Source organism: Nematolebias whitei, chromosome 10 (assembly GCF_014905685.2).
Source record: "Nematolebias whitei isolate Nwh7 chromosome 10, NemWhi1, whole genome shotgun sequence".
Taxonomy (NCBI): domain Eukaryota; kingdom Metazoa; phylum Chordata; class Actinopteri; order Cyprinodontiformes; family Rivulidae; genus Nematolebias; species Nematolebias whitei.
Window position 1 is genome coordinate 14992389 of NC_056507.1, and position 25220 is coordinate 15017608.

Here is a 25220-nt window from a genome sequence, read left to right on the forward strand (position 1 = left end):
CATACATAACAGGAAGATATAAAATAATCCTGGTCAGGGTTACAGTCTTTGTTTCCACACAAAAGAAGGCAACCCAAAAATACACACACTGCCCCCCGCCCCCCTCCACACACACATATTCAAAGAGAAAACAGGAAGATATAAAATAATACAAGGAGACAAAGTGAGGTAGAATAACTTCTGCAATTTGAGCATTCATTTATTTTATAATGTCGGTCTTTGATGGACTGCATGAAGAAGCCTCAGAACTATAACAATTACACAAAGGCTATCATTAACATTTTAAAATAATCAATCCCATTTTATGTAAGTATCTCCTGCTTAAATTTAGACATTTAGGATCAGTTGAAATATTTGACCGTATTAACAAGCTTGAGTCAGATCCTCTGAAAGGATTCTTCTTCTTCCAGAGGACCTGACTCAACCTTGTAAGATTTATTTACCTGGATTACTGAGCAGTTCCATGTTCCTACAAGCTTATGTGAGTTACAGTAGGTGTGTGGCATTCGTTGCTGTAAAAGTTGCTATAATTACACCAAAAGTTTATTCTAGTTCAGATACAGCAAAAGTATGATGAGTATGATGAGTTTTAAAAAATGATATTATATACACACACACACCAGGGGGCAGCACGGTGGCACATTTGGTAGAGCTGCTGCCTCTAAGCAAACAGGTTGCCCTGGTTCATATCCCAGTCGGGAGGGGGGGGGGGGCATTCTGGGTAGAGTTTGCATGTTCGCTCTGTGCATGAGTGAGTTTTCTCCAGGTACTCCGGTTTCCTCCCACAGACCAAAAACATGCATGTTAGGCTGATTGGTAACTCTAAATTGGAGGTGTGAGTGAGAGAGTGAATTGTTGTTTGTCTCATTTGTCTCTATGTGTCCTTGTGATGGACTGGAGACCTGTCCAGGATGTCCCCTGCCTCTGGCACAGTGATAGCTGGACATGGACACCAGTGACCCCCGTGACTAGAAAAGTAAGACGTGGGTAAAGATAATGGGTGGATGGATGGATGGATGGAATATACCAGTGACGGGCAGTGATGTTTGAGACAGGTGAGGAACTGACTCGTCTGGAATTGGATGCTCACATGTACCCAAAATAGAAGCTTACTCTATTTTTCGTTGTATAAGTTGCAATTTCTTTTTTTTTTTTTTTGCGTAATTTGCATGCCCTGCAACTTATAGGCCGAAGCAACGTATTTATGGATTTTATTTCCATATATATACACCAATTTTTGGCTGAGATATGACGGTTTTCATTCATTCTGACTGAAAAAAACAGAACAGTACAATTTTCAGCCACTAGATGGCACCATAGTACTTAGGTATTCCGTTCTATCATGTAATATGTACAAGTTCAAGACAAAACAACTGGAATTTATTTGTTATACTTTACTTTATACTTTATTATTTTTGTCATGAACTTTTTTTTTTTTTTAAATTTACCATGTCCTGGATGACTGAGAATCTTCACCAGCTATTAATGACAGAATCGGCTTGCCACAGTCTTCCACCTTCGTTCTGCTCGCTGCTTGGAGCAACCGTCAAATCAGCTTAATTTTGCTGCGCCGCCCCAGTGAAATGCAACTAATTTGATCATTAAAGTGCATTTATTAAGTAAAAGTTCAACTGAGACACACCTTTGCTATAATTTTGAGCAAACAAATAATTGTTTTAGGTGCTTTTCTTGATAAATTTTGAAGAAACGCGCAACGTTTCGCCTTCCTTTTTTCCCTCCCTCTGTGCGCTCCCGGAGCACCGAGGCAGCGAATACTTTTGAAATTCAGCTGATTGCCCGTTGAAGTCCTTTTATTAATCAAACGTTAGACTGAGACAGACCTCTGCTATAATTTCGAGCAAACAAATAATTGTTTTTAGGTGGTTATCTTGTTAAATTTTAAAGAAATACAGCGGCTGGTCCCGCTGTGCAGCACCTCAGCCAGCAGCCAAACTATCATTGAAATTCAGCTGATTTGACCAATGAAGTGCATTTATTTAAGGAAAAGTTCAACTGAGACACACCTTTGTTATAATTTCAAGCAAACAAATAATTGTTTTTAAGTGTTAATCTTGCTAAATTCTTGTTAAAGTCTGCCCGTGCACGCCCCAGTAGCCGCCATTTGGCAGCTAATCAAGTTTTGGCACAACACCGGCCCATATTTCCGGGTTGTCAGCTGTGACGCGTAACAAACGTGACACGGCAGCAATGATGCATAATAGATGAGACGTATACAGCGAAGCAACGTATTCATGGATTTTTCCACTTTATTAGACATATTTGGACTGATGCGACTTATACGGTGGTGCGACATGTACGGCGGAAAATACAGTTTATTTCAAAATAGTCTATTTTTCCTTTTATAAAGGCATCTAAGTAGGCTTTAATCAACTTTGTACTGTTCAACGATGATGGCAAGAAAAACAATTTTTAATGTAAGGTCAAACTCTGGATGAAAAGAGCAGGTTACTTTTTTCTCACGTGTATGAAGCAGATCTGTCAGCTCCGGAGATGGTCTCTCTAATCTTATGCTTCGACTGAAAATTAAGTTTAGAAAAATCCTTTAGTTTTGAGATATGATCTTCCACTTTGTCTAAACAAATTTAAACGAGCGTACCATTATAGGTTTTCTACACCCCCGCCCCTCTGCGTAACAGAAGAACACACAGTGATGTGCACCTGTTTCATGGTCTGTATGGGGCAGCACTGCCCCCTATCGATGAGGCACGGTACTTTCTTCCTCACCCTGTCTATTTTCACTGTGCATTTATGACAAATTAGAAAGCAGAAAGCTTCTCCACGTCGAGAGGAGCCAGTTGATGTGGCTCGGGCATCTGTTTAGGATGCCTCCTGGACACCTCCCTGGTGAGGTGTTCCGGACACGTCCCACCGGGAGGAGACCCAGAGGAAGACCCAGGACACGCTGGAGGGACAATGTTTCTTGGCTGGCCTGGGAACACCTCAGGATTCCCCCGGAGGAGCTGGACCAAGTGGCTGGGGAGAGGGAAGTCTGGGCCTCCTTACTTAGGCTGCTACCCCCCGCGACCCGACCCCAGATAAGCGGAAGAAAATGGATGGATGGATGGATGGATAGAAAGCAGAAATATGTCACACACATTCAATCAATATATTAGACAAGACTATAGAACATCAGCATGTGTAGCACGTGTAATCAAACATAAAGATATAAAGAGAGACAGCAATGGTCATGCACCAACCGCCAACTTCATTTAATGTATGACACAGCACCCCCAGAGGTGACCCAGAGCACTACACTGCCTCACCCCGCCTCACTCTTCCATGTGTTTGAACAGGCAATGCATAAATTCTGTGATTTTGACCACTGAAGTGTTGAAATAATTCAGAAAACAGTTTTATAAAACAGTTTTATGAAACAGTCATGTGGTCAAATGTATTTTCTCTTATCAATGATAGTATTTTACTTGTCGTGATGACAGGTGAGACACCGCCTCCCCTGACTCCCCCGACTGCACGGCACCGATATATACACACGTTGCACACACATGCAACAAATTCGTTTTATGGTTCAATTTATGACAAAACTACAAAACATTTGTAGCTGCTCAGGATAGACAAAGCTGCAAGAAACAAAGTTGAAAAGCATACCAAATAAAAAACAAAACGTGGACTAACCCATTATGTCAGTCTGTGCAACGATTGACTTTTGTTGCAATCCTAACCCAGTTTGATGGATTTATTTGTTCTAATTAAGTAGATTAAAGCCACATGCTTTTAAAAAATTAAGTCATTCACCTTGAGGTGATAAGTCAAAGCAGGGAAAAAGGTAATGACGCTCAGGATAAACAAAGGAGGCGGAGTCTATAAACTTTAACCTTCTCATCCACACATAGCAAATCTACAAACAGAATAATAGCTTTGCTTTCATTGTAGCTTGTGGATTGTCTGCAATAATTCTAATAATGTTAATAATGTGTATTAATAACTTCCATAAATAGAGACAATTAATGTTGTCAACAGCACAGTTATTGGTCTTCATGATCCGTCTCTACATGAGATCCTGGAACACGTTTGTGTTTCTGGAGCTGCAGATGAAGCTTCTCCGTCTCCAGCAGTAAACAAAAGAATGTTTAAATGATTCAAATGTTCATTTTATTGTCTTATTTTATTGTCTTTATTGTTTTATTGTCATTTTATTGTTTATCATTATTCATTTTTCTACCTGGATTATTGAGCATGCATCAGGATATTCATTTTATTGGTTTCTTCCTGGTGATACCACCAGTAAATATAATTAACTTTTTTTTTTTAAAGGAATATTAAAAGTAAAAGTGTCTGAGAACATTAGACCTTATGTTTGAAAATGGTCCACGATGTCAAGACTAGAAAAAGCGGAAGGATAACTGAAAACACGTCTTCATCAAAGATGAGCACCCTCAATCCTCATCATCTTCCACAAACACGTGACAATACAATTCAGGCTAAAATTCATCTTCAGTGCTGCTACAACTACACAAGGCTCACGTTCACTCAAAACTCTTCATCTAGGGAAGTTTACTTTCAATTAAATTACACCACAAGAATGTCTACACGCAGCCACTAACCTCTGTCGACTCCCAAGCATCCTGAACCATCCACCACATTACAAAGAGAGATTTAAGAGCACAAAATGAAGGAATAACACCAGGCAACAATATGGCTCAGTTCTCTCCATCATGGGATTTCATTTTGTGTAGAGTTTCAAAATACTACATCCTTCCTATAGCACTGAAGAATTCTGAATAGGTCGCTTTGTGCCTAATTGGTTCTCCCCCCCCTATTGATCAGTTTTTAAAATGTTCCCTCTTTCACTCTCGGCCTCTGGTCCAAACACACAGACAAGCATATGTACCTTCACACATGCAGCATTCCTGTAAAATCCACATCCATCCTCCCCTAGAGACAGAGTGCAGCTCGTTTCTAGAAGAACCTCCAACTGGAGGTCAGACTTTGGGTCGCAGGGCTTACAGAGGGTCATTTAGCTTCACTTCAAAGAGAAACAGGCCAAAGCATGGGAGCTAGCTCGTTAGTTTTCACTCTGCACTCGGCTGCAGCTTCCAGCGTCTGGTTCCTATTGTTACCACTGTGGAGCTGGAAAAATGATAAATGCTTTGCATTTACAGAGCACCAATTAACCTGAGCAGCTAAACAGAAGGCTTTGTAGTGTCGTTTTTATTCACCCATTCACACTTACGCCCCCACCCCCATGCCCACCACCACCGCACAGACAGCAAAGCACTGAAGCACTATCCGGATAAACCCGGGGTCCTGTGTCTTTCAGTGTTTCTTTGTCTTCAGACTGTTTGGTGAGGATGACTCTCAGCTACTACCACACCAGGGTTTACCTCAGTGTCTGTAAAATTAGTTGTCATGGCCATTTTGGAGTTTTCTAGAGTCAGTAGCTATGGTGGCCATATTGAATTGAAAACAAAATTAACCAGTTGTACACCCAATAACAGTTTTCTGAGAGTTTCAATGGAATCTAAACAAAATGGTTAATGAGATGTTTTGCTAACAGACACAGATGACTAATAATTATTGGCAAGGTTATAAAAACAGTCCCTCCCTCCCTCCCTCCCTCCCTCCCTCCCTCCCTCCATCCACCCACCCACCCACCCACCCATCCATCCAATTTCACATTACCAGTTAGCCTAACATGTTTTGGTCTGTGGGAAGAAACCGGAGTACCCGGAGAAAACCCACACATGCATGGAGAGAGCATGCAGACTCCACCCAGAAATGTCCCCCCGTCTGGGATTCCATCCAGCAACCTTCTTGGTGGGAGGCAAACAGCTCTACCAACTGTGCCACCGTTGATCAGACTAAAATATCTGAGAAGGAATGCAGGTTAAAGCCTAAAAATTTTCTTGTAATAAAAACAAACAAACAAACAAACAAACAAACAAAAACATTGTTGAGTACTCAAACTTTGTAATTTAATTACAATCTTTTTTATTTTATTTTTTTGTAGAAAATGATTCTCAAGCAAAAATGGTGGACACTTGGATTTCTCAGATGAAATTTAAACAGACTTCCATCTCAACACTGACAGAAGTTTGTCAGAAGCCCTTCTGTAGTAACTTTTTAGATATTCCTATATAAAAGCACCTCAGTGAAGAAGTGACAGTCTTTAAAGTTCAACAGCTGGACTTTTCTGCCATCTGGTGGCGATCTGCAGAACAGCAGCTGTGATTCAGTCTACACACAGAATTTGCTCATAAGGAACAAAAAGTTGCATTTTCATGTTACAGAAATACAGTTTTGATGTAAAATGACATGGTTCTCATCAGTCAGAAGCTACTATAAATAATTTACATGAACAGAATAGTTTTTTTATTATAAAATATAAGAAAACAATAATAAATGTGCCTTATTGCATATGTCCCTTTACCTACACCAATATCAAGGAATTCATACATACACTATGTACATTCACTTCATATGCTGCTTTGCCACTCACCACAAATATCAATGTCAGGACCTTCATTTCATTTTATTTTTATAGATATACTTTTTTTTTTTAAAAATGTATACTGCTATAGTACAATTTAAGACAGCATCATGCTTTTATTATTTCATTTTATGCTTATGTTTATTACATGTTTTAATGTTAAATGGTTATTGTTGCACCAGGTTCTGAGAGTAATGTAATTTCAATCCTGTGTATGTCCTGTACATATTGCAGTTTTTGACAATAAAGTGACTTTGACTTTTGATAAAACCCAGGACAGATAATATGAACTAAATACTTATTATCCAACAACATATCTTCTTTTGACACTATTAAGCTTTTACACTCATTTTAAAAGAGAACTGGTTGAGTAAAAGTACTGATAAAATAAATCATTAGGCTGTGACAACGATCATTCGCAAGTATTTAATATATAAGGATTTTCAGAATGAGATATTCAAAACTCACGTTGTAGCATACATTTCCTGTTTCTTCTACGTGTGTGTCTTCCATGTTCCATGATATTCAGTATTTTAATCACACAACTCCTCATATTGTGTGATGGGTTCACACCCACTAGAGGTCAGACTTATTCCATTTATGAATTGAACATTCTGCAGTTTTTCAAATAAAAAGAATGGATATAAAGAGTTTAAAGAAAAGCTCAGTGAAACAGGAGATTAAATGTGAACACTGCTGCAGAGACATAAATAATCTGTGAGCTAATGGGTGAGAACCAACAGTTGTTCTCAAATTACCAAAGCCTTTATGTTTAGAAATACACAGAAAGGTGCGCTAATAAAAATGCCAATACTGAAATATTGAGTTTTTATTTTCTTTGCAACAAATAAATTACTATTAATCTGCAGTTCGGTGTGAATCTGTGAGAAAGTTTGCCTCTTCACAACAAAGTGAAAGGATTTTCGTCACAGGCAATTACATACAAGATTAAATATAAAAGGTTCTAAAAAAATATAATTAAAAAATCGTTTGCTGAGCAGATTTTTGTGTGTGTGAGTTTATGTGTTAGTAAATTACATGCCCTGTACCAGATGAAGATCATTAGCAAGCTGGAGTATGATAAAAACTCTTGGCGTATTTTACCGCTTCTAAGAAGAAGAAGAAATAAAGTTTTTATGAGTGAATGAGTTTGAGTGCACCTGTGGGAGAAGTACAGACACGCCTTGATGTAAACACTCGAGGGAATTTTTAACAACACGATTCTGCAGCGTCAGCAACTGATGTAGCTAAAAGGAAAAATGGAAACATCTCCAGCTGTGTTGTCGAACTTACCGCAGGGGAAAAGTTAGTCTCACTGTAAAAAAAAAAAAAAAAAAAAACTAACTGTTTTTAAATTCCCCTTAAAAAGTTTAAGAACAAGACATGCAAATACACTGTGTATATTTAATCTTATGTAAAACTCTGATTATTTATTTATTATTTAAAATGAAGGAGTTTAGGCCATGCACCCTTCAAGAAGTAGCGACATGTTCAATTTTAGCTTGTTCACATTTTTAACCTGAGATTTATTCAGGTAAAACGCATAAATGGCCTAAAGATTAAATAATACAGTAGTCCCTCACTACTTCGCGGTTCGTATTTTGCGGACTCGCTCTATCGCGGTTTGTTTAAGTACAATACTGTACATGTACATAATATTTAAAATTAAATTAAATGATTAAATAATACACTACCATTTTGTAATTTTCTTTCATTAAGCCTTCACTGCTTTGCCAGTCTAAAGAACTACGTTACCCAGAAGCCATCAGGTCACTTCCCAGATGACAACACTGCTTCCAACGGCTGCTTGCTGCAAACAGAGGGAAAGTTTTGCAACCAAAGTCAGAAGTAACGATAATAAGCTCACAGAACTGACAGGAGGAAAGAATAAACTAATTCTGAAGCTCAAGTCATCCTTCAAGTTGTATCTTCACTGCTGAGCAGCTGGGCTGCAGTTGATCTGGACTCAGTGTGACCTGGATCCTGGGAGCTGCAGAGAACAGACGACTGCAGGCTTCAGCCTGGTTCTGGGTGCACAGTGCTGGTCCGGACCAGGCCAGAGGTTGTGGATTAAATCCTGGGCAGCCTTGCTCCTGGAGCAGCGGTGGGCTTCATCATGCTGCACCGGGACTTTTTTTCCCCCCATCTATCGGGTCGGACAGAACCAAGTCGCTGCTGTACAGCAGAGCCCTTGTAAGTAAAATTTTGTAGCTAATTTACATATAAGTACTATATACTGTTAAAATGAGTAGGTTTAAGAGTTTAGAGGACTGATTTGTGGGCTTCATCGCTGCAGGACAGGTCTGCAGAAACTAACCGAGTCGGAATAAAACAGAGTTGGACTGGAACGAGATCTGCTGCTGTTCTGCAGAGCTAGTACCGTATTTTCCGCCGTACACGTCGCACTGCAGTATAAGTTGCATCAGTCCAAATATGTCAAATAAAGTACAAGTATTAAAAAAACATAAATAAGTCACTTTGCCGTATGCATTGCATCTATTATGAGTCATCGCTGATGCGTCGCGTTTGTTACATGTCACCGCTGACAACCCAGAAATGTGGGCCTAACCCAGAAATGTGGGCCGGTGTTGTGCCACAAATCAATTGGCTGCCAAATGGTGGCCATGGGAGCGCGCACGGGAGGACATTAACAAGAATTGAACAAGATTAACACTTAAAAACAATTATTTGTTTGCTCGATATTATAGCAAAGGTGTGTCTCAGTCTAACTGTTCCTTAATAAATGCACTTTGACGGTCAAATCAGCTGCATTTCAAAAGCCGATAAGCGGAAGCGGGAGCATGCAGAAGGACGACTCGCTGTGCATTTCTTTGAAATTTAATAAGATAACCACCTAAAACAATTATTTGTTTGTTCGACAATATAGTAAAGGTGTGTCTCAGTTTAACTTTTACTTAATAAATGCACTTCAATAGTCAAACTAGCCGCATTTTACTGGGGAGGTGCAGCAAAATGAAGCTGATTTGACGGTTGCTCCAGGCATGATCCCGGAGCTGGACAAAGTTGACAGACTATGGCAAGTCGATTGTGCCATTAATAGCCACTTTTACCTATTACATGATACAACGGCATGCCATACTGCTCGAGTGCATTCTAGCAGCTGAAAATGGTAGTGTTCAATATTTTCCATGTCAGAATGAATGAAAACGGTCATATCTCAGTCAAAAATTGGGTTATAAATATGGGAAAAACATAAGTCGGTTTGGCGTATAAGTCGCAGGGCATGCAAATTAGGCAAAAAGTGCGATTTAGATGCCGGAAAATACGGTAAGTAAAATTTAGTAATGCATGTTGTTAAAATGACTTAGGTTTAAGAGTTTAGAATATTCCAGTAATGTGGGAAAGATTCCTAAAGACTTATTATAAAGTTCACTGTACTTGAACTTGAACTTGGACTACTGTATCCCTACTTTATGGTTTTTCACTTCAGGGTACGGATCCCCTGCGATAAATGAGGGACTACTGTAATATCAAAAACTTGTAGTTTGCTTATACAAACATTATGATACAGATCATTGTCAGAAATCAACTTGGGCTCAGTCTGAGTTCAGGCTTTAGAACACAACAAGTCCAAACTTGGATATGACGTCTATATAAAGACCATTATTCAAACAAAATGCTCCAAATGGAAGATCAAAGTCAAAATCTGGTGGCCTCTTCCACAATCTAATACAGCCCTTCACTTAGAAAGAAGAACCACAACATTATGACCATCACAAAGTAAAGAAAGACTGCAACATTTTATAACACATCATCCTTTGGAAAACCTTCCTGACATGAATCTGAATATTTAGTTTACCGTTGTCAAACTAACATAACTAATGTTTCCATTTAACATTTATGCTGACAAATAAAAGCTAAAAACAGCTTAAAATGACATAAGCTATTCTAATGAGGCTAAAAACAGCTAAGAAATAATTCAAGGATCATATCAAAGAATCTGAATTCTTCACCTGGCCCTGCAGCACTCAGACTGAAAGGCTCTGTACATATTTCTGGGAGGTGGGTCCACTTTACGGATTCTCGAGACGAGAAGGTAAACGTCCCCAAAACACCAAAAATCACCTCCAGCCTTTGTTCATACCTGAGCTAATTGAGATATCTTTTGCTGGAATAAAAACCCATCACTATTACATGAACATACACTTACAACAGATTGGAATAAATATAAACTCCAAGTAAATTGTTTCAACACTTTAGCAAATGTTAGCACACCCTCTGAAAGTGACACTTTTCAAATCCAAGCTTACCCCCCCCAACTGATCTGAACTTGAATAATCAGGATTTATTTGAACTGTTATGAATTTTAACTTATCTAATAAATATTTGAGATAAATCGCACTGACTGTTAATACATTGTTTCACAAAAAATATAATCAGTTTTATTAAACAAAATTAACAAGATTATCTAAAGTGGGACATGTTTTTAATCACACGCTGCATCCAGATTATTCATTTGTTTTTAATTAAATATAAAACCATCACCTGGTAGCAGAAAGCAGACAACAAATTAAATTAATTTTTAAATCAGATGAAAGTAAATGAGAAGAGCAGTCTGTTCTACTGAAAAACTGTAGTCCCAAATATCCTTAAACTTCCATGACGTCATCATTTTCTAAACCTGATTTTGTTTCATATGCACAAGTGTTCCTGTAAAGGTTAACCTGTGAAATTGTAGTAAAGAAGAGGCACACCCTGCATCCTCCTGCGTCAGGACTAACCTCATTTTCACCCACCACGAAAAAGTGAGTTTGTCTGTAGTGTTAGCAAAATAACTCATGAACTAAAGATCAAATTTAAATGAAGCCTTCAGAAAGTAAGGATGAACATATACATCTGATTAACTTTAGGAGTCACCCCAGTCAAGATGGCTGCCACAGATGATCTTCTCCAGTAAGCACTAAAATAATGAAAACTGTCAATTTTATGGTTTGGAGCTAAAACTCGTTGTGGTAGTAGCTGAGAGTCATTTACAACACATTCTGAGCTCTACACTTTGCACATATCATTAACCGTTAGAGTCCAAACTATCTCCTGAACCAGTGGAAGTACTTTAGCATTTTGGGTCAATCCAGTTTAAACTCAATAAATTATGTTTTCTGCAAAAATGCAGTGTGAATGCTTATTGCTGAAAAACTTGCTGAAAAACAACTAAAATGTGCTAAAAGACGTGCTGAATTTTAGCTGAAAAGGAAGAACAAGCCAAAATTAGCAGAAGAAAGCAGAAATAACACATTTGCTAAATTAGGTTTAAATAAGCAGAAATGAGCACAAAAATTAGGAAATTAGCTAAAAAAAAGCCAATATTAGCAAAAAATGTTGAAAATTAGCTGAACAGACAGAAAGACACTTAAACTACGAGAAGGAAGTGGAAAGAGTTGAAACAAGCTAAAAAAAATTTGGAATTAGTTGAAAAAACTAAACCTAGCATAGAACAGCTAAATAGCAGCTGAAATAACTGAAACTAGAAGAACTAAGCTGAAAGGAGCATAGCAAGCTGAAATTAGTAGACAGACATTAATTAGGCTGACGTTACTGCAAAAAATTTGAATTTATTTTAAAGCAATTGAAATTAGCTAAAAAATGCTAAAACAGGTAGCTGAAAAGGTAGACCAAGCTTAAATTTGCAGAAGAAAGCAGAAAGAACATGTTTGCCTAATTAAGCTGAAAGAACTAGAAATGAGCATAAAGAAGTGGAAATTATCTGAAAAAAAAAAAGGCCGAAATTTGCAACAGCTGAAAAGGAACTATGAAAGCAGAAAGTAGCTTAAATTACCAGAAGTGGAGAAAGTACATTTTCACTGATATCTTGATGCATGCTCAATAATCCAGGTAGAAAAACCTAAAAACGTTAAGTCTGGTTCTCTGGACATTCAAAAAACAAAACAAAACACTTTTTCAATGAATTAGACAGGAAAAAGTTGAAATGAGTGCAAACAATATGGAATTAGCTGATAAAGCTAAAATTAGCATAAAACAGCTAAATACTGTAGTAGATGAAATAACAGAAAAAACTGAAACTTGCATAAATAAGCTAAAAGGAGCGTAACAAGCTGAAATTAGCTGAAAGAAGTTAGAAGAAGCACAAAAATGTAGTTAGCAGAAATAATCTAAAAGGATCACAAAACAGCTGGAAAAAACTGCTGAAATTAGCTGAAAGTAGCTGGGAAAATTTTTTAATTTGCACAAAGAAGCTGAAAGAAACTGAAGCTGAACAAAATGTGAAAGGAGCAGTAAAATGTTGTAAACAGATCTAAAGATATGCAGGATGGAAAATGAGCTCAATTCATTTCCTATGAGAAAAAAGTGTCAGAAACGGCTAAATATTTCAAAAAGCTAAAGCTGCACCAATACCAAAAGTTATAGCACCATTCTCCTGAACGAGTTGAACGTTCTGATTTATGATTTGTTGAAATAACACAAACATTGTGAAATGAGAAAGTTGTTGAAAAACGTACAGAAGAAAAATGGATCACATAGTAACTAACAACTATAACTCAGTCAGTTTTACATATATTGAGCTAAAAATCTTTGTGATAGTACCAGAGTCATCCTCAACACATCGTCTGAGCATGAACATTGTCTGAGGTCTCATACTATTATAAAAAATAACAAATAACATGTTTACAAGGTTTGACCAAAACTGCTATAGGCTCGGCATAAGATGATTTTAGTTGACAACCCTGACTTGAAAGAGGCGGGCGATACGCATTTGTTCAAAGAATGTAAGGTTTGTAACTAAATGAGCTTTTAATTACAGTTCTGCTGTAAAGGCCAAAAAAGTTCATAATTATAAATTCCTCTTTCATTAGGCCTCCAAACAGAATACATGCTGACAGCACTTTTGTTGCTTTGTTCTTTTTGTAATGTTTTTATGTACCCAGTCCAAGAGGACGCCCCTTGTTTGTGGAATGAAGGCATTTCTTGATATTTTTGCTACAGTTGCTTTCTGAAACTGTCCCAGTCTGACAGCAGCTCTCTGTTCTCTACAGCTCAGCTGCCCTTCAGCTGTGCATGTGCACACTCGCAAAAAACCTGGAACACGAGGAGAACGGCTGGATCCAAACAAAAGAGGCATGCTTTTCGATCGTGCTAATGATTTTGGAGCCGAGGACTGTGGCCGTAAAACGAGCACGCACAATAAATCGGAACTTGTTAATGAAAGCTCAGCGGTTCACAAAGGATCACGCTGTGGTGGTAAATTACTGCTCTACTTTTGACTACCTCTGAATGGAACTTTTATTAAAAAAAAAAAACCATGAAAATATCTATTTTTTAATTCAAAAACTTATTCAAGTCCATGTCAGGTGTGCCACTCTCTGAACAGACGGTGGTAAAATCAGCCGTGGCTTCAAACACGCTGCTCCTGAATGAGGAGAATCTACCCGAGCTCTATGATTACTGTTGGTTTGCATCAATGCGAAGGTTGTCCTCTCCGTCCCTGCAGAGGGACAGGGCAGAACACTAAACATCCGTCTAACAAAGAGCTAAGATTTGTTCTCAACATGGCCTGATTAAAAAAAAAAAAAAAAAACTCTGGAAGGTTCAAAATCTACAGAGAAAATCTCTAAGTTGCCAAAGTCCAGTAAACAAAGCAGCTGCTGCTTCTTTTTATACTTCATATTTTTGATATTTTGGGGTGTAACTGGGACCTTGTGTACACAATTTCATTCCACCTCATGTACCATGTGATGCGAATCACAGTAAAGATACTTGAACTTGAACATTTATAGATATTCTTTTCACATTTCAAGTTTTACTGTTATAAAAAAACATTTATGTTATTTAAAGTGGGAATATCTCATTTTGTGATAATGTGTACATCTTATGACAAAACCATTAAACATAACTTTTCTAAGTCAACCTAAGATTATATATATATATATTAAAAAAAATGCACAGCTAATTTATTCAAATTATTCTGTAATATGACAACAATTTGTGGACAGGTTGGGTGATTTAACTTGTAACTGTATTCCAGCAGTTTTTAAGGCTCAAGTATCTTTATTGTCATTTGCATCACTTGTGGTACATGAGGTGGAACGAAACTGTGTACCCAAGGACCCAGTGACACCCAAAAATAGCAAAAATATAAAAGTATGAAGAGAAATATTTTACAAGGATCTAAGATATACACTAATATACACTAAGCACTTATGGTTGAAATAGCATTAGAAACAAAAATCTTTCAGCGAAAGTCCAACTGTTCCTGATCCAGTCATTTAGAAACTCTAAATATACATTTAGTATTTAATATTTGGAAATTGAAAACAATATTGAAATAGGTTCACTAACTTAATGTTTAAATACAGACACCTCTACAATGTCTTCAATACCAGATCATAATACAGGCCCGTTTATTAAGGGATTACTATTGCTAAAAAAAATGTTACTTAATGGGCTACGGTAGCTCAGTGGTCAGCACCGCAGCCTTGTAACCCTGAGGCTACAGGCTCAAGCCCAGGTTGCATCAGGAAGGGCACCCAGCACAGAACAATCACCAACCCTTTCATGTGAGTTCCCTCGGTGTGGGGACCACTTCAAAAGGGGGCATCCGAAAGAAAAACAACAATAAATAGGTTTTTAATAAGTTTGTAAACACATTTTAAAGTGTTTAAAGCATACTAATAATTCATAAAACCGCGGGTGTGGTGGCGCAGAGGCCAGAGAAAGTAGGCCTGTGATCGAAAGGTCGCCGGGTCGACTCCCCGGACCAACAACATCAAAATGTGGGTGGGAAAGGTGAAGCACCTATACCTGCCTCTACACTCATTTGCCCCCTTTGGGCCCTTGAGCAAGGCCCTTAACCCCCTCCATCTGCTCTCCTGGGCGTCAGCTCTCTGCTCCATAGAAGGCTGTGGTAGCTCGGTGGTCTGTGGTTGCCTCAGGAAGGGCATTCAGCATCAAAAAACAATCGCCATGTCTTTGTGCGAGTTAATTCGCTGTGGCAACCTCTGAAGATGGGAGCAGCCGAAATAATAATAATAATAATAATTTATTAAACTAGTATAAAAGTCTGTTCATACATAGACGGAGGCTGAATGTTTCATGTTGTGTTGTCCTTGCTTTGTCTCTTCCACAGTGTCATCAGGGGGGTGACGGTCAGAGGATGAGTGGAAGAAACTCTGTTCATGGCCTGAATTATTAATATTGGTTGTATTTCACCAGAAAAGGCTTCCAGCAACGTTAATGGGTAGAAAGAGTCCACATGTTGGGCTGAAAGTGTTTGTTAGAACGACAGTTGAACATGTTGTACAGGTTGTAGGGTGGGGTTGGGTATTTTAATTTAAATATTTATACTAGGAAAAATTTGTTCAGTGTACAACTTTCCACATACAAATCACCTTTTGGAACAAACTAAGTTCGTAGTTAGACATTCTACTGTGCAGGAATAACACACGAGCTACTGTTTGTGAGAGTGAACAACACCACTGAAGCGTCAGGCTTTTATCCAGAATTTAATGTTCTGAGATCAGTGTGTGTACAAATCCTTCAAATTTCTCTTAATTGTGTTTTTTTTTTCTCCAGCTGCAATAACTCAGCAACAGTTTCCACCATGGTATTAATCTCATCATCTTTCAAGTGTATTTGGTCGTGTGACGAGAAGTGTTGCCATCTCTACTCAGAATGTTGATTTATAGTTTATCACTCGGCGCAGAACCGGCTAATTATGGAAAGAATACGACTGCGAAGCGAGCAGTGATGCTTATCGTTATTACTGCGCACGGGCTTCAGTCGAAACTTCAAAAGCCATTTGATCAGGATTTGTTCTTAGGATGGGAAATCTGTGGTTTTTCACACCCCCCCACGTCCAGCAGCACAGGACTAAACACCAAAGACGTTTAAGATGTTCGAAGAGTCGTCGTCTTTGTTTTGACCAAGCTTTTTTTTTTTCTTTCTTTCTTGATTTTTGCAGCTGATTAGAAGCAACCCGTGATTTTCATCTCCATCAGCACGTTGTGCATTTAAAGGTCTCAAAGCACCACACGCTGCGGTGAACACGTTTCTGCTGGCAGACAGATGACTTGTTTTTGTTTAGGTTGTGTTACAGGAAGTGATGTCAGCGAGCTTCGCGTAAGACAATGTGTTCTCTCGATCAACATGAAAGCAAACTTCTCGTCTGTTAACCGACACGTCACCGCTCCATCAGTCACGACGAGCATCGGTGGTTTTTGGGATTTTCAATTGGTCTCCATTAGCAACAAAGGTTTCACAACAATACCAACCGAGAGGCAGCTGGCCTCATCAGACCGAGACGTAAAGAGAGGGAAGTTTAGAGAACGACATGACGAGCATGAAACTTTTGACTCAAATTTGTGTTGGTTCAGAAACGGAGGGGTTCATTTTTTACTTTCAGAGGTGGAGAACGAAATCTAATCTTGAAATAAAGAATGAAATCCCTCTGGAATGACATGTAACCAAACCCTGGAATATTTGCTTACATAGTGTTGGATTATTTACGATAAAGTAGTCCTTATGAGAAGTACATTTCATGCTGCTGTTGTTCGGCGTGTTGTTTTTGTACTAACGTATTCTTAGTTTAGTGCATTTCTTAGTTCATACCTTAGATCTTATTATTGTTTTTCTTTACAATTTATACTTTTATTGGCTGGAACTGGAACCCTGCGTACACAATTTCATTCCACCACATGTACCACAAATGATACGAATGACAATAATTAAACCTTGACCTGGAAATGACGCTTAAGACCCGGACTCTTGCATATGTGGATGCTAGGTCCTAGGAGGTTAAATGATAACAAAGAATAAAATAAAACAACAACAACAAAAACATATATAAGTAACTAACCCAACAGCTGACCGATTAAATTGGAAAGTGAAAAATCTAAAAATATTTTACTAAATTTTCTAAACAAACAACCAGGTCTTCTAAGTTTAGAATAAACAAGTCCATTATTGTCTTCAAGTTACTTTCAAAAGAGTGATAATTTACCAATATTGTGAAAATATTATATAATATTGTGAGACATTTTTTCTCATTTTGGACATAAACAATGAAAATTCACTGATTAAAATCTTTAAAAGCTTAACACGGCTCATTCAAGAAATGAATTCTATTTTTCCTATTTTATAAGACTAACCTGTATAAATAAAGGTTGAATTGAATTGAAAAACATTTTGATTAATTAATATACTGTATATCAAGAAAAGTGCATTTTTATGCTACTTTTTTAAAATCAAATTAATGTATATTCTTTATTTTTCTTGTCTCCATCGCAGACTCTCATCTTGAGAATGAAGGCAACAGTGGAAAGGAAAAACTCCCTCACGCGGAAGAAACCTTTAGCAGAACCAGGCTCAGGACAAGTGGCCATCTGCTTCAACTGGCTGGGTTTGAGAGGAATAGATACACAATGGCAGGTCAAGAATCACGTTAAGCTAGAAATAGTATCAAATGGAAACTATTCAGTTTTAGCAAATCATTTAAGGAAATGTGGTCAGTTTGTCCTCCAGTAGTCTAAGCTTATAGCAGCATAACAAGCCAACACCAACTATAGGATTTATCAAAAGGAAAGTCTTAAGCCCAGTCTTAAAACTGGACAATGTGTCAGCCTTACAGATAGAAACTGGAAGTTGGTTTCACAAGAGAGGAGCCTGATAACTGAAAGATCTTCCTCCCGTTCTGCTTTTGGAAACTCTAGGAACCGCGAGTAAGCCTGCAGTCTGAGAGCGAAGTGCTCTGTTGGAAAATTATGGAACAATAAGATTTGTAACATAAGATGGAGCTAGGTTGTTGAGAGCTTTGTAGGTTAAAAGTAAGCTTTTGAATTCAATTCTGTACTTTACAGGGAGTCAGTGGAGAGAAGCTAAAACTTCTCGGCACATTTTTGACCTAAAAACAACACAAAGAAGCCAAAATGACTGACAGTAAAAAAAAAAAATAAAAAAAAAAAAATAAAGTAAAAAAAGACAAAGTTTTTATGTGGAAGAACCTTAGAGCAGGAGTTCAGACCACACTGATGAGGTTGAAATGCGTGTAGTTGTAGCATAAAGACAGAGAAGCATGCACACTCTGTTCAATCAACCTGGCAACCAAAATATTCAGAGAAACGTGTCGTTTCCAGAGAAATTACAGTGAACAAAAGGCATGACTGCGTGTGTAACCCCACCCCCTAATCAGATCTGCCAAACTTTCTTTTCTTTTTCTTTTTACTTTCTCAACTATTGTGACAGGAAGCTTCCCTCCCCCTTCTTCCTCAAGCCCTCCTTCAGGGTGGGCGTGCTGAGGGAGCACAGCATACAGATGTTGACGCTCCGCAACGAAAGCTGTGCCCACATCCGTTCAGAGAGAAGGTTTCTGTAACCTGCAGCACATCAACAGTAAAGCAGCACATACCAAAACACAGCACGCGCTCTGCAGTGCACGTTCAGCACCACTTGAGACAGCAAAATGTAGAGATGATTTCAAACAGACACGCTGAAAAGACTTATAGTCAAAGGGCTGATTGAAAAAAACAGAAGAAAAATATAGATTGTGCATGCTAATCTGAAATTTAAGATAAAAAAAATCTATTACCAAGGTGACCAGTGATCATGACTGGTGGTTTTCTACATCACCGGGAGCTTTTAAAAACATAAATGAGCACTTAACCATGGACATTTTCTCCTGGTAATGTGTACCTGCTAAATGGATGGTCACATTTTCTTGTCTAACACTTAAAGCAGGCATGGCTCTGACACATTCAAAGGGGCTGTAAAAAGTGTCTTTAATAACAGTCTGTCTCTGTCGGTTAGTGGGCAGAAGCTGAGTGATTTTCAATGAACTGTGCTCCATCATTAGTCCGTTGCAATTACTCCGAAAATCATCCAAAGGCTTGTTAAATTTAAACTGTCAAGTTCGATCTACAGCTCATGTTCAACCCTGGATCTCTTTACACTTAAAACAAATATAAAACTTTATTACCCTGAAGGAATTTTAGACACTTGCATAAGTGTTACTCACAAAAACTGAACAACAAATAAACTTAAACCACCCGATATTTTGCTCAATTTGTTGTAAAGGTGTCCTTAAATTAAAAATATGCAACTGGCTGCCAAATACCCCATGCCTTTGTTTACCTGTAGAAACAGCTAAAGTGACTGAAAATAGGTCAGATGCCAAACTAACTGGTTTAGCAGAAGTTTTCTAAAAGCCACGTCTGTTTGAACACCAATCTGTCTTACTGGTGCTCCACCTCCTTGTGGAACTCCATATTTATTCTGCTCTTGCTCAGTTTTTTCTTTTAAGTTCAACAGCAGCTTCACTCTCATAAAGTCTTCCAAAAGTTTCCTTGCTGGTCTGATTCCACCTTATTTGTTTACCCACTCCTGCGCAATGTAGGTTAATCACATTAAGTGCCCTTCCACTTGTACGCCGATGACTGTCAAATTTACTTCCCCCTAAGACACAATGGTACATGCTCTATTCAACCTCTGCTCGACTGCCTGGCTGACATCAGGGACTGGATGGCTTTAAACTTCTTAAGTTTCAATGAAAAGAAGTCTGAAGTCATGTTGTTCCCTCCCAATGACACGATCACAAACCACTGCGTCGACCTCTCTGCTCTAACCCTGTCAGAAAAACAAAGAGTCACTAATCTGGGCGTGATAATGGACCCTTCCCTGAAACTTAACAATCACGTAAACATGATTGTTAAATCATGTTTTTTCCAACTGAGGCGGCTGTCTGAACTGAAGCCCATTTTGTCCAAAAAGAACCTGGAGACAGTAATACATGCATTCATTACATCTAAGCTTGATTCCTGCAATTCGCTCCTGTTTGGTACAAGTCAGACCTCCATTGTACGACTACAACCGGTCCAGAATGCAGCAGCCCGATTTTTAACCAGTACAGGCAAAAGAGAGCACATTACACCAGTTTTGGCCTCACTGCACTGGCTACCGGTTCACTTTCGAATCCAGTTCAAAATACTCATGTATGTCTACAATTCGCTGAACAGTTTGCCCCCCCCATCTCTCTGATCTGCTACAACCGTATGTCCCACCACGCTCCCTGAGTTCAGCGGACCAGTTGCTCCTAACAGTTCCAGGAACTCGTCTTAAGCGCAGAGGTGACGGGGCCTTCTCTGTAGCAGGACCAAGACTCTGGAACGAGTTACCTCTGCTTGTCAGACTGGCCCCCTCCCTCTCGGTTTTCAAGTCCCGTTTAAAAACTCACTACTATTCAGTAGCTTTCAACACCAGAGGATCTGTGTTTTGATCCTGTATGCCCCACACTGGTTTGTCGTCATTATCTGCATCGTTTATGTCTATATTTCTGATTTGATTCATTTTGTATTTTGCTTTGTGTGTTACCTGTTGTTCTGTCTGTACAGCACTTTGGTTGGCCTTGTCACTGTTTTAAGTGCTCTATAAATAAAATGGTATGGTATGGTATGTTGACATTTATTGCAGACCCGCATTTCAGATTTGCACATCAATGTATCTGGTGTAAACTAAACTGCACCCACTTGATAACATTACATTTTAAGTTTGATTTCCTACTAAGACAGCCTTGGACTTTATAACGTCTCATTTTACTAATAAGTTTTAAGTTTTAAGGTCGTGGAGTAGCTCAAACGATCCAGTGGTGTCAAGTGAAGAGTTTCTGTTTGGCTCCTTTTAAAGGGGTGTTGTGTCAAAAAACGTACACCGTGTTCCTGGACGGGCTGTTTGTACAGAAAAACACCAGCGGCTCTTCTTCGCCTTCACTTGTTTTGGTGCGAGACAGCTGTTTTCACTACTACAGTGCAGGAGCGCGCGCAGAAACGCTGAGCGCGCGCGCACGCGCAACAATCAAACAAACAGCTCCCCCCCAAAAAACAACAACAACAACAACAAAAACAACGCACGAGCAAACTCAACTGTGGCTCACCTGTTTTGGCTTTTGTCGGTCACTCCGAGGGAACACCGCCGCTTCCTTCCTCAGATAAGAGTCAAAGTAGTAAAGCAGCATGGAGGAGTTGTTTACAAAGCTCCACCGTGAACTCCCATTGGTCTCAGGGAAGTTTGGTCCACGCCCCAAAACCTCGGTCATCGGGTCGAGTGTCACAGCTCGTTTCCCTGAACTGCTCAGGGAAGGAGGTGCACTGTGTTCACAACACCACAACTTTCTTTAGGTTTGCCTTCTTTCCTGTTGGTGAGACATGACGTGGAGGACATCATGCAAACAGGGGATGGGAGTACTGGCACTCGTGCATGTGCACAGCAAAAACTGAGGACTTCGTCATTTTAATTTAACATTTTCTAAAATTCTAAAATGCACGAGGAAACAACAAAAGGCTGCTGTATCATGTTGAGAGGATGCATGCGAGCTTTCTGTCACTCGAAAAATACAAGTTAGGTCTATGTTACAGAGAAGACAAGTTAAACTTGTGATGTCTTTTGCATGCTCCCTTCCCTACTGTAAAATGAACACTCTAAAAACTCTTAAAAATAAAAAGTTGGCAAAATTACAATAAATGCATAAAATGTCTAATCTGTACTTGTAAATGTATCTATGCATTTGTTCAACAAATTTAAATAATGCGCTTGCCTTTCAAGCAACTATCTAACTAACTAACAAGCACACTGGTGATAGTGGGAAGGAAAACCTCACTTTTAACGAGAGATGCACCGATCCGATACCGATATTGGTACCGATATCAAAAGAGAAAAAAAAACAACTTCTGGATTGGGTATCGGTGACAATGTGACCGATCCAGGACTGGGCAGATCTATTCACTCTAATTCTATGCTTTTGTGCTCTGAGTGACGTCATGCACTAGCGTACTGACTGAACAAGTTAAAGTTGTGTTGTTTTTACATGTTTGACCAAGCTTGTGAAGCTCTTGGTGTATTTAAGTGTACTGTTATGGTGCAGAGTTTTCAATAAATTTGTAATTCAGTACATTCATGCCTGCGTTTAACAAAACAAATGTTTTAAGTTAATTCAGCACTGCGTTTGTAAGCTCAAACATCCAGGTAGACAACAAAAATGACAAAATCATGTCATGTGGACGTGTTTCAGAAAAAGATCCAGATGATTTAGCCATTTTTGTTAATTCAGCACTGCTGCTCTGTATCGGATCGGTATCGACAGACACTAAAACGCAGATATCGGTATCGGATCGGAAGTGAAAAAAAAAAAGTGCATCCCTACTTTTAACAGGAGGAACCTCCAGCAGAACAGGGCTCAGGATGAGCAGTGTGGGTCCTTCTGTGTCGAGGCTTCGAAGCGTGTGTCGCGTAATCCAGGAGGATTTATGTGGAGCGTGTATCGAGGCGTGTATTGATGACGCATGTAGTGACGTTTGAGGCGTCGCTAGCGGGCCGTACCACGTGACCAATTCAGGAACTGGCTCATTTGTATGCGCAAGATTCGAAATATAAGGGGCAGCTAGAAAAATCCATCATCACCATCAACATAAAGACAGATTAAGATCATTTGCAGATCAAATTTAGACTTTATTTGAGGTCTTCACAAACACGATTTCTTTTTTCTTTTATTCAACTTAAAGCTTCGTAAACCAGTTATGTTGTTATAATTAGGAGGTTAGAGAGGAGGGCCTGTGAACGGAAGATCGCCGGTTCACGCCCCGGTACCGACAACATCAAAAATGTGGGTGGGGTTGGTGAAGCACCCACACTTGCTCCACCCTCATTTGCCCCCATCTGCTCCCTAAACAGGTCTCTCTTGAAAATGAGTTCTCGTGGCTCAATGACACTACCTGTATTCATAAAGGGTAAATGAAAAAAAAATAATCCATCTACCAATTTTACATTTATGGTCCACTTGATGGCGTAGTAGAGCAAATGAAGCACCATGCCACGTCAGATCACGAGTCAAGCTATTTAATGGAAAGCCTCAGTGTTTCATGAATCTTCATCTCACCATCACTAATGAGCAGCCATGCCTCAACTGGCTGGGGTTAGAGAGGACAGGAAAGCAATACAGATTAGAGCTGTCATTTCTAACCCGAACCTGGAGTCCGGCCCCACCCAACCAAGATTCGGATCGGGCCAGTCCATAATAATGTGCTTAATGGGCAGGGCGGGTCGGTGTTGGGCTTTTGATTGCATCAGCGGATGCGTGCGGCTGATAATCCAATTATATGGCAACATGGCTTGCCATACAATCACCAGCCGCACACGGCCATTTCACCGCGTGTTGACCGGTCTTGAAAGAGGTAAAAAGTTCAATTAAGCTTCAGATGGACTACTGCCAGTGATCCATCTGCCCAAATGGATGTTCATTCCGCTTCTGCACTCAGCGGACGCGCACGGCCTATGACCCAAACAGGTGAGATCACAAAGGATCCAACATGGCAGAGCAAGGTCCAATATATGCAGAAGCAGGGGAAGTATTTAATGCGCTTTGAAGGCTCCTCAGCTCTGATCTTCTGCCCCCTTTACTCAGCCGCGTGCGTTCGACAACCATTAATAACTATATAAGCAGTCAAAGCTTAATTAAAAATGTTCTGGTTATTTTTCAGGGTTGGACCTGTCATTATTGTTAATTCATCAGATCGGGTGGGGTTTGGAAATTATGGCTATGGGCTGGGGCCGGGTTGGATTTTTTTGAACACAGCTGCAACTCTAATACAGACAAACATGGAAAGAGAGACCCCCCCCCCAAACAACAACAACATGTTAATACTTACAAATACAAACATGAACATCAGAGCAATTACAAACAGAAGCAGAGTGGTCAGATTGTCCTCAAGCACTCTAAGCCTAATGCTCCCACATATTCGGGCGCACTTCACTCCGCAGAGGCCCGTGCATACCTGATTAGACTAAATGTGGACTCGAAGTGGACGCCCGCAAGTCATGTCTGCGTGAAGATCAATCTTTACGACCACGTACGCGCACTCTGTGTCGCACAATAAACTGCCCGGCGACAGACTGTTTTGTATGTAACACTAATGTATTAAATTCCCCTTTTTCATCCATGATCTGGTTTAATGGTCTTTTGGGTTGTTTTTTTTCCCCAAGAGGCAAGCGATCTCTTCCTCCTCGTCCGTTGATGCCATGACGGAAATTGTGAGAAATTAAGGAATTTGTCACAAGAGAATTAAAATCAGGCCCAGCGTGGATGCAGGAGGGTTTGGAGATTTCTCGATGGGCCGGTCTAAAGTGTGGGCTGCAGGGCCAGCGCTCCCTGTTTCGTTTAAAAAAAAAACCTTTTTATTAACAACATATAAACACAGAACACCGCTGCCGCTGCTCTTGGACTGCCAGCTGCCTCTACCCAGGGCTGCCGGCAGCTCTCGTTTTTTTGGTTGCAACCTGTCAATCAATCCAGTTGGTGTGTCAGCAAATGACCAATCAGCGACCTCAGTTTGTCCTGATGGTAAACGCCCCTCGCCTGCAGAGCTGGCTGCAGCCCATCAGGGTGTACCATCTGTGGACAGTGTCTGCACGGCTCACATGGTACACCCGAGTATGTTGGAGCCTTAACAGCATAACTTAAAGATAGCTTTGGAAACCCAAGTTCACCCTAACTATAGGATTTATCAAAAAGGTAAGTCTAGACAGGGTGTCATCTTTATGGACCGAAACTGGATGTTGGTTCCACCAGATAACTAAGAGCTCTGCCTCCCATTCCATTTTTAGAAACTCTAGGCACCACAAATAAACCTACAGTCTAGGAGGGAAGTGCTCTGTTGGGAAAATATGGAACAATAAAATCTTTATTATAAGACAGAGCTGGGCTGCTGAGAGGTTTGTTTGTTAGACGTAGGATTGA

General features: G+C 39.5%; 1 protein-coding gene across 1 annotated transcript in view; it reads right to left on the reverse strand.

Annotated features, from left to right (window-relative positions):
• Positions 1 to 21436, reverse strand: part of ccnd2a (cyclin D2, a) — a 199140-nt gene extending 177704 nt beyond the window's left edge. Inside the window, exon 1 of the mRNA XM_037683394.1 lies at positions 21366 to 21436. The gene's annotated coding sequence lies outside the window, so the exon portion shown is untranslated. The remainder of the gene's footprint in view (positions 1 to 21365) is intronic.
• Positions 21437 to 25220: the final 3784 nt, after the last annotated feature.